The sequence below is a fragment of the Nicotiana tomentosiformis genome, chromosome 6 (genome assembly GCF_000390325.3).
Source record: "Nicotiana tomentosiformis chromosome 6, ASM39032v3, whole genome shotgun sequence".
NCBI classification, from domain to species: domain Eukaryota; kingdom Viridiplantae; phylum Streptophyta; class Magnoliopsida; order Solanales; family Solanaceae; genus Nicotiana; species Nicotiana tomentosiformis.
Window position 1 is genome coordinate 108,231,143 of NC_090817.1, and position 8,802 is coordinate 108,239,944.

Here is an 8,802-nt window from a genome sequence, read left to right on the forward strand (position 1 = left end):
GATGAGTGAAAAATCTCCATTGAACAGTAAGGAAAGAAATGGAAGATTATGATGCATGGATTTTGCTTTAATTAACTTTAGCTGCTTTTATAATGGTTCAAAACTCAAATATTCACCTAATTAAAGATGCCATAACCTTCTTGATTCTTGACATTAATACCATGTGGAGTTTACTACGTAGTGTTATGTGGTCAACAAACCACATGGTTATCTACTTTAAGTTGAGTTTTAACTAATAATCTACCATATGAAATCATTTTTACATGTTTGTAAGAGTTAATTCACCTAATAGAGTACAAGTTCTATGCACTATCGGTTTAAAAAAGATTTACACCATCAAATCACTTAAAAGGAAATTGAGAGTAGTCTCTATACAAATATTAAATGGAAATCAGTTTTCTATAATAAGTCAAAATATACTAATAGTGTAAAAGAATCTTTGCTTGTGCATATAACTTTGATTTTTATTTTAAAGATTATAGATCGCACTTTTTATGGAGGGTTACCTATCGATATCTTTTGGTAACCTAATACAGAATAAATCTATAAAGCTATCTCCAATTATAATATTGAAGACTCTTTATGGAGGGTTTTCAGTAACCTTTTTACCTACGTTTAAGTTCTATGCACACAAATGGCATATTATTCTTTCTCTTGCAATTTCTTTCAGCTAATCTTTTCACTCAGACTTTGATGTGGGAAACTGGAATGTGGGCTGTGGCGACCACTTCTTTACTTCTCTTTCAATGAATTTTCTACCGTTTAGTCATTGAAAAATAGTTGGATTATAGATAGTTTTTGGCACTTCTTTTTGACAGGTTTTAATACTCATATTAGACATTGGTAGATCTTAGGGAATCAAATATATATGTATTGGCATTGTTGCTGAGAATGTGGAAGACGACTGTATATAACTTTTTTTGTAATTAATCCATCCATTCGGGGTATAATTCCCGATGCGGTGAAGGGTTCGTCTTTGACCCCTAATATATATAACCTTGTAGAGAAGATGAATACTTAAAATTGGCCAAGGAGTTGGGAAAAGGAAAGCATGACAAACACAACGGGAGTGAGTGATTAGTTTTTTTTTTTGTCATAAAGGAAGTACTTATATTAAGAAACTAAAAGTGGATAGCAGCACAGGGAGCAGGATGCATTGTAGGCATAAAAGTAACTAAGATATTCATAGTAGAGTCTACCGGTTGCACACCTTCATAGGGTGCGTTACAAGTCAAAACATTACTAGAAAAACTATTTAAAGAAGAGGCTGTTTTGTCCTGTAATGGAGCTGCCAGGGTAGGCGTCAAAGAGCTGGTGGAAGAACAGGGTTTAACAAGCCTCCGGTGATTTGTTCCTACTTGGTCTTGATGGTGAAATTCCTGGACAAAAAGTGGTGGTGTTGCAAAAAGAAGACAGTTGCTACCATCTGCTTGCTTGGCACCATATTTAGCTAAACTATCTGCCACGCTATTTTGCTCCCTGTAGATATGATGGATAGGTGGGCTACCCAGCTGTAGGAGCAACAACCTGCAGTCATCAACAATATTAGTATAATGAATGTTAGTTTTTGTGAGTATGCCAATGACCTCCGTTGCATCTGTATCAATGATGAGATGTGTGAGTCTGTTGCGTAAAGCAATTTGCAGTCCCATGAATAACGCAAGGAGTTCTGTATGGACACTGCTAGTTTGATGTAATTTACCAGCAAAACCCATGATCCAGTGACCCTATGAGTCTCGAAATACACCGCCTATTCCATAGTTATGTAGCATAGGTAAAGCAAATCTGTCTATGTTCAGTTTATAACAAGGTACATGTTGAGGGTGCCATTTAATGTATAAAGGAGTGTTTGTTGTTTTCTTTTTGCTGTTGTTCGTTAGGAAGTAGTGTTCAGCTGCTTTAGTGACTAACATAGGAATGTCGATGTTTAGTCTTTTATGTTACAGTGTACTTTTATTCCGAATATGCCATAGGTGCCATAGAGAAAAATGAAGAAGGATATTTTTGGGAATGTCATGTGGGGGGGGCGGGGAAGTGGCGTGTGTAGAAGCCTGTATATCCATGTCCTATGGTCTGTGATTTGGAGTAAGGCAGTGGAGTAGATGTGTTAAATTGAGAAAAACCCATAATTTGGTAGCTTGAGGGCATTCAAGAAAAATGTGTTTTGCTGTTTCAGGTGCCCTATTACAAATAGCACAAATATTGGATGGGATGATGCCTAATTCGGAGAGATATTCAGCGGTTGGGAGTCTGTTGTGTGCCAGCAACCAGAGGAAAAAGGATATTTTTGGTGCGATTGAGAGTTTCCAAATCCATTTGAACGATGGAGTTGGGTTGTCAATTGGGGTGAGCGAGTGGTACCTGGATTTGACTGAGAAGTGGCCGTTATTGGTAATGCTCCAGAAGATTTGATCAAAATTGGTTGTATTAAGAGGCATATAGGTACTCTTGATTAATGTGGTTAAGTTATTTGGAAGACCAAAAAGATAGGCTTGTAAGTTGCCATTCTTGATTGGAGTAGTACTTGGAAACTACTTTATTCTCCTCATGTTGCATTAGTGGACCATAAATGCAGGAGCGAAGGGGCATGTTTTCTTTTAGCCAGGGGTCGGTCCAAAATTTCACGTTATGGCCATTAGCAATATTTCATTTGTAACCTAGGCGACAGTAGGACCAACCTTTGATGATATTACGCCAAATAAAGGATACATGGCGCTTGCACAGGTTGTTGGGTCTTATATATGAGTTTAGGAGGCATTGTGCCCAGTGGGATTATGAAAAAGTCGCCAAGCAAGGCTTTCATGTAGAGACTTATTTTTTATGGAAAGGTTTTGGATTCCCAAATCTCCTTGGTCTATTGGTAGTGTAACCGTATTTCATTTTAGGAGGTGTAGTTTTTTCTTTTGAGGTGTTGTTCCCCAGAGAAAATTTTGTTGGTAGCGATTGAGTTGGGAGAGAATATTGTTGGGGATTGTTATATATTACATGACATGATTGGGTAGGTGGTTGAGGGTAGAACGGATTAGAGTGGTACGTCCTGCCTTAGTCAAGAATTTTGTTTTCCACTCTGCAAGTCTATTTTTGAAGTTATCCAATAGGAATTGGAAATCTGATTTTGAGGGTTGCTTAACAAATATGGGGAACCCTAAATATTTTCCAAAAGTTTTCCCTTCGTGCATATGAAAAAGGTGTAACACTGAGGGTTTAGTGGTGGTTGAGCAATTTTTTGAGAAAAAGATTTTGGATTTGTGAAAATTAATATTTTGTCCTGAGTGAGCTGTAAAATGATTGAGAGTGTCAATTATGGAGTTGCAGGTAAGAGGTGTAATTTTTGCAGTGAGAATAATATCATACGCAAAGAATAGATGGGATATTAACGGGCATCTACTAGCCAAGGATATGGATTGCCAAGAGCGATAGTCCACCGCCGTATTTATACTTCGGGAGAGCATTTCCAGACAGAGGATGAATAGGTATGGTGATAGTGGATCCCCTTGACGGATGTCTCACGATGGTTTAAAATAGTTAGTAGGGTTGCCGTTGATTAGGATCGGGGTGGAGGTGGTTGTGACACAAGACATAATGAGTTTGATAAAATTTGGAGGAAACTTTAGTGAAACTAAGGTATGTTGTATGAATGACCATTCTAGTTTATCAAAAGCTTTCTCAAGATCTAATTTGAGAAGCATATGTGGAGTGTTCCCTTTCATTTTACGGAAACGAGACATTAGTTCTTGAACAATAATTGCATTATCTGCATCTCGTCTATTTTTCTGAAAACTGGATTGGGTGGGATTTATAAGATGTTGCAGAATCGGTTTAGTCGATTGACAATAATTTTTATAATAAATTTATAAATAGTATTACAAAGGCTTATTAAATTGTGACATAGAAGAAGCATGTTTGTGTTTGGGAATTAAGCAAATGAGAGTGTTGTTTATAGAAGGTTCGATCCTATGATCATTAAAGATTTTGTGGCAAAAATATTTGATTGAAGTGTCGATAGTGTTCCAATATTTTTGGGAGAAGTATGGGTGTAGCCCATCTAGGCCAGGTGCTTTTAAGGGTTTGAAAGAGTGTTATGCATCTAAAATCTCCTTGTCTTGAAGTGGGCTATCCAGAGAAATTTGATTGGCCGGAGTTAATACATTAGAAGGGTGCATGTGGTTTTGTCTATAGTTAATAATTGATTTTGTGGTAAAGATAATTTGATAATAATTGGTAATATGATTTTTAATGTGGTGGGGATCAGTTATCCAATTTCCACCTAGGTCTTGTATAGCCGTGATACAATTATGGCGTCTACGATTTAAAGTGGAGAGATGAAAACATTTTGTGTTTGCATCTCCTTCATTTAATCAGTTTATACGCGATTTAATTTTCAAAAGTCTTCTTCTTGCTTAAGGAGGTGTTTAAAGTCGAATAATAACTAACGTTCCAACTCTTGGAGGAATATGCTAGTGGGATAATTGATGGAGGATTGGATGCCCGCCAGACGAGCTAAGAGCTTTTTTTTTTTTTTTACATTTGAATATGTTTCCAAAAGTGGTTTTGTTCCATTCTTGGACTGTTTCAGTAAATTGTGCAATAGCTGATAGTAGATGGGGTGGGCTTGCCAAGCTTGTTGAACTATTGCGGGAGAAGTTGGGTGAGAGGCCCAAATTATTTCAAATCTGAAGAGCTTTTGGCGAGGTAAAGGACGGTAGTTCAGTTGAAGTAATAGTGGGCAATGGTCGGAATGTGTATGGGGAGGTGTGTAACTAGTGCATCAGGTTAGTGATTTATCCAATCATAATTTGCGAGGAAACGATCTATACGTTCTAGAATATTATGTCTATTGGAACGACTGTTAGTCCAAGTATAACGGCTGCCTTTGTAACCTAGGTCACTTAGGTGGCAATAATTAATGCAGTCAAGGAATTTATTTGAGCGAGAAATATTTATTGTTCTTCCCCCAAATTTGTCGGATGCATGAGTTATTTCATTAAAGTCCCCTCCTATTAGCCATGGCCCCTTATAATTATCATATAGGCACATGAGATTTTCCCAAAGAAGTTGTTTATTTAAAGATTTTGTGCTAGCATATATGACAGTAAATAATCATTTGTAAGGGAGGGGATTTACCTGAATTTTACAATGAATCTCTTGATGGGGGTTTACCTGAATTTTACAATGCCACAAAATTGCAATTCCTCCAGATTGTCCCACAGCGGCCACCTCAGCCATTCCCGTAAAGTGAAAGTCCTCTTTCAAGGTTTGGTGCTCAACACGGTGTGTTTCAAGTAAAGCGACTAAAGATGGAGGATGATAATCAAGTGGAGAGTGAAAATTACGTCTAAATTCAGGAGATTGAGCTCCTCTACAGTTCCATATGATGAAATTCATATAATTATTGGATTGATTAGGCAGTTGGCTGCCCTGCATGTCCTCCTGGGTGTTGTTGTGCTCCCCTGGGCGTAGATGGAGTGTGGGAATCAGTAGTATTGCATACTTTCCCACCTCTGGATTTGTTGTAGGTCGTATGCGGAGGGAGCATCGTAGGAGGTTTGGAGGGCAATTTAGATGTATTTTTCTTGCGTACTCCTCCTTCTGGACAAAGACTTTGATGCCGTCGAGCCAAGCTAAGACTGGGCGTGTTTCCCTGTTGTAGGTCATCATTGCTGCCACTTCTTGTTGAAAATCGTCGTTTTATGCGGTGAGATTGTGAGGAGGTGGCGGGGTTTGTGGTGGGGATTGGGTAGGCGAGGTCAGTGGTTCCATTAGTGTGACTGGTGGAGCTGGTAGAAAGTATGGTTGTATCCAAGGTGTTGAGGGGGTTAGTTGTGTTGGCGGGTAGAATGGCATTTGAATGATATTGGGATATAGGTGGGTTGTGTCCCAGGTTGGCGTTGGTGGATTTAGAGGTTGGTAGGGTGCTAGATATGGGGCTTGCATCATAAACCAATGGTACCTGCCATAGATGTCTGTCCCTAATCGCATCCCCTCCGTGATTATTTGAGCAAGGTACATCGGGCTGTTGATGAGAATTGTTACTTCTTGATTGTTTACTTCCATGGTGAAGGTGAGAGCATGGTTTTGGAGTCCCACTTCCAACCAAGATGTTGGGTTGGTCATTGCATGGGGTGTTTAGGCTAGGAATATTCTGGTATTTGAGTTGTGGAGGAGGAGTTGAGTGTGAGGTTCGTTGATTCACTAGTCTGTGAGTAGTGTTCCTGTTGTGGTAGTTGGTTCTTCTGTGTGGCTGGGGAAATTGAGTGGGATACATCTTGAATATTTGAATAGGATGAACGTGAAGGCATCGTGGTATTTGAGGTTGATGATGGTGTCTGTGTATGTAGAGGTATGTTAGTAGTAGAAATAGCCGGTTCTGGTTTTGATGATGGGCTATGTATGTTGGATTGAGATGATTGAGGTGTGGTATTGGGTTTTGAGATATCATCATGGGCTATCTACATGGGGAAGGTAATAGGTTGTATTGGTTTAGAGGAAATTTTTGTCTTGGTATTATGAAAATTGTTACTGATTTGGCATGGGGAATTATGGTGGTCTAGGTTTAGTATGCTAGCTGAGTTGGATTGAATGGATAGATTTAGGGGTTCCTGCATGTCTTGGGGGTAACGTGGCCAGCCAATAGGGTTGCATGGTCCAGCTTTTGTGTGAGTAAGTGGGCTGTCTCCAAGTGGGCTGGTTGGCCATGTTCATGGGGTAGGGGTATGTTAGTGGGTGTAGGGATTAATGGGCTGTTGAGAGTGGTTTCTTCATTAATTAATACATCACTAATCAGTAGGTGAGAAAATTTATTAGTGTTAGTTATGAGAGAGAAAACGTGGTGATTAGGATTATGGGACTCTTTATCCGCCCCATTTGTTTTAAGATTAGTAAAAAGCAGAGAATTAGGATTTTTAGACAAACCTGGATTGTTCGCGTGGGTCCCTTGAGATATACATGGCAGCGGAATGAGACCTGCTGCCAACAGAGTGGATGTTGGTTGGGCGGCGCGGGATTTGGGTAGTGATTTTCTTGGAAATTGAACTACTTTCCATTCTTGATTTGGAGAAAGAGTCGAGGTTGATGGAGTTTGGGCAGTAGTATTTTGAGAGTTTTGATCTATCGAGGGGTTTGGAGTTTGAGACTGTAGGTGTTGGTGGGGAGTGGGTACAAACTCGTGTAGTATGTCCTAGTTTTCCACAGGTGGTGCAGAGCAAATTTAAGCCCTTATAGAGGATGGTTTGCCCGTGGCTACCAATGAAGATGTGGGTTTTTAGGGGATGTTCTAATGGCACTTCGATGCAGAGTCTGGCTTATCTTCCTCGGGTGGTTTCTGAGGTACATGCATCTATTTTGAGTAATTTTCCAATTTTATTACCCAATTTATGTAGTATCTCAAAGTCGTAAAACTCTGTAGGTAGTTCAGGGAGGTGCAGCCAGATGGCGGAATAGGTTAGTTTTGTTTCGGAGGCCATGAATTTAGGCTCCCATTGACGGACGGAGAGAAAGTGGTTTAAGATAAACCAAGGGCCATCATGAAGAGCACGAAGCATATTTTCTTTTTGTTAAAATTTAATTAAGAAAAAGTCAGATCCTAAATCAATTAGTGGAAGATTTTCAGTTGGCTTCCATTGAGCGTATATTTTTTGGCGAAGAAGTTGGTGTCCAATTCTGCGTCCAAAAACTTTGACAATGACGGAGTGTTTCCATGGTGCATAGAGTCTATTTTTCTCCTCCGGTGAGAGTGGGATAAAGTTTGTGGGATCATTTGGTGCGTTACTTTCATCGGTGAGGTCTAGGTGTGTAGTTGGGTAGTAAAGTTGAAAAAGAGAGTGGGGTACAGGAGTGTTAGAGATTAGCGTGTTGAGGTAAGATGTTGGGCGTGTAAAAGAGGTAATTGTGGGATCAGGGGAGTCAATATGCATAGAGCCACCCGTTAGGGTGTCTGGAAGGGAAGAGGGTGGTAGTTATGATTCGTGAGCAGTGTTCATGGTTGAGAGGTTGGTATTGCTGGGGATTGGTTAGAGAGCATTGTCGGTGGATCTGTGCGAGGTAATTTGAGTGAGTGATTAGTGGTTCATACAGTAGCAACTTTTAAGTTTTTTTGTCTTAAAAAAAAATTAATTATGCCTTATGGTGGCATGTCCCTATCATTAAATCAGAAAAAATACAAGGAAAAGAGGCAAACTCAACGTTGGATCCTCACTAGAAGACCTGAACTGGATTAGCACAAGTGATGATTCTTAAGGTTGAGAACGATGACAAGGCAGAAAACCTTGGACCGGAGTTGTAGATTTAACTGGACTCATTATTTTTACTTGAATTATTATATATAAGTTTGTAAAAAAATATTTAAAATATATACAACTAACTTTGAATCCTGATTTTGTGTCTCAATAAAAACGTGTGGCCTGAGAGTCAGACATCACTCAAATTATACACACTCCAGTGCATATATTAGAAAATATATAGATGGAGAATTTAAATTTTGAGTTTTAATAAAACCATATAGCCTGACAGTGAGACTCTTAACTAAAACTCAAATTACGGCTACTGTTTGTAATACATGCCTCAGTATGCACTAAAAAATATATGTCAAACGTTTTATTAGAGCGTGATGGATGAAAGCAGGCTCGCATCCGTATTATGTGTGATACTAATGTGCCACCAAAACTTAAAGGTAAGTTCTACAGAGTGGTGGTTAGAATGACTATATTGTATGACGTAGAGTATGGGCCAGTCAAGAACTCTCATGTTCAGAAAATGAAAGTATCAGAAATAAGGATATTGAGATGGATGTGCGGCTATACCAGA

The 8,802-nt window shown here is 39.2% G+C and overlaps 1 long non-coding RNA gene across 2 annotated transcripts; it reads right to left on the reverse strand.

Moving 5' to 3' along the window:
* Positions 1 to 1,144: 1,144 nt before the first annotated feature.
* Positions 1,145 to 7,409, reverse strand: LOC104102589 (uncharacterized). Of its 2 annotated transcripts, none has more exons than XR_011408786.1 (2): positions 5,161 to 7,409; positions 1,145 to 1,527 (listed from the first exon to the last, which is right to left on the reverse strand). It is a non-coding gene; the product is annotated as an uncharacterized lncRNA (long non-coding RNA). The 2 variants fall into 2 exon arrangements; XR_011408785.1 differs by having other exon boundaries at positions 5,125 to 7,409.
* Between the last annotated feature and the right edge of the window lie 1,393 nt (positions 7,410 to 8,802).